This window comes from Elephantulus edwardii, unplaced genomic scaffold (genome assembly GCF_000299155.1).
Source record: "Elephantulus edwardii isolate Elephantulus edwardi_28Jun2011 unplaced genomic scaffold, EleEdw1.0 scaffold00257, whole genome shotgun sequence".
Classification (NCBI taxonomy): domain Eukaryota; kingdom Metazoa; phylum Chordata; class Mammalia; order Macroscelidea; family Macroscelididae; genus Elephantulus; species Elephantulus edwardii.
The window spans coordinates 829,812-831,296 of record NW_006400007.1 but is presented as its reverse complement, the minus strand read 5'-3'; positions in this window follow the sequence as shown (position 1 = coordinate 831,296).

The window sequence follows — 1,485 nt, the reverse complement described above, 5'->3', positions numbered from 1 at the left end:
CTGCTCCTGCGGGTTCAGTGACAAGAGGGGCTTCGCAGGACCAGCAAAAGCAGCCATGACCAAACTCTCGAAGCAAGGGAAGTCTCGAGGTTTGAATTTGCTCTTCAGTTCCTTGAGCTTAAGAAATGCTGAACAAGTTCGGCCCTTTTGATTTTCCAACTCTAGCTCCTCGCACATTTCATTGTAGATACTAAAAAAAAATTTTTGCTGAAAAATAATGGACTCTTCTAGACCTTGTGCCAGGATGTATCTAGAACATCTTAAAGTCTACAAGAAGTGGCTGTGACTACTTGAATTCCAAGAAGGTATAGTAGAAATTCAAAGACTTCTTTAATAATTTGAAACTTCTAGGTAATTTGTAAATACAGCACAGTAAGTACTCATATGCTTTTTACTTGGATTTATCAGCTGTTAATGGCAAAACTGGTAAAATATTTTACCACATTTGCCTATATACATAGAAATGCAAGCATGCACACTGTACACTTCCCCACGCCAAAGTAGGATTAAGGTATCATAGCAAATCTCTCCTAAATATTTCAGTAGATATCTCTCATATACAACATTATTCTCTTAAATAATCACAATGCCGTTACTTTACTAAGAAAATTCATATTAATTCAATAACATAATAATTTAATCCATGATCTACCTATATTTACATTTTTTCCAGTGGCCTTAAAAATACTTTTTATAACTTCCCCTCCCTTTTAAATCCATGATCTAATCAAAGTTTACATTTTATTAGGTATTACATTTATTTCCTTAGTCTCTCTTAGTTTAGAGTAAGCCCCCCTTTTCCTGTTTTTCCATAACATTACCTGTAGAGGACATAGAGTTTTTAAATAATCTTCCTTGTTGTGTTAATGAGATCATAACTGAGTAGGATTGGTTCTAAATCTAACCATTTCTCAGTTATTAAAAAAAGGCAGATGTTGAGCTCTGGTAGCCTGGTGGCAAGAAGCTGTGCTGCATGGTTCAAATCCACCAGATGCTCCACTGAAGAAGGACAGGCAATCTCCTCCTACGCCAATCAGATCTGATTTGATGGTACACAACAACATAAAAAAGAGTGCGATTAAAAAAAGGTGGATGAAACATAGAGATATACATACGAGGGGGAGGATACAGATGCTGTGAGAGGATTGTTGACAAGCTAAGGAGACAACATGGCCAAGACCTTGATTTATTTTTTTTTATTTTTAAATTTCATTAATTTTAATGAACCTTTACAGAGATTTTGAGTTTTCATTCATTCATTATTGCACTATTTTCTCTACCCTTCTCCCCAGTTTGTTCTTCTTCCCCCCCCCGAAAGTCTGTTTTAATTGACCAATTGCCACAGTGCTTGTCAAAGCCAGTTCTGATTCATCTCCTTTGTCAATGTGTCCTTTGCCATTCCCTATCATTCCTCCCTGAGAGAGACTTCACCCTGATTCATAAGGAGAAGGGGATGGCGTATTCTCTTAGCTACTTCCTGCTGAA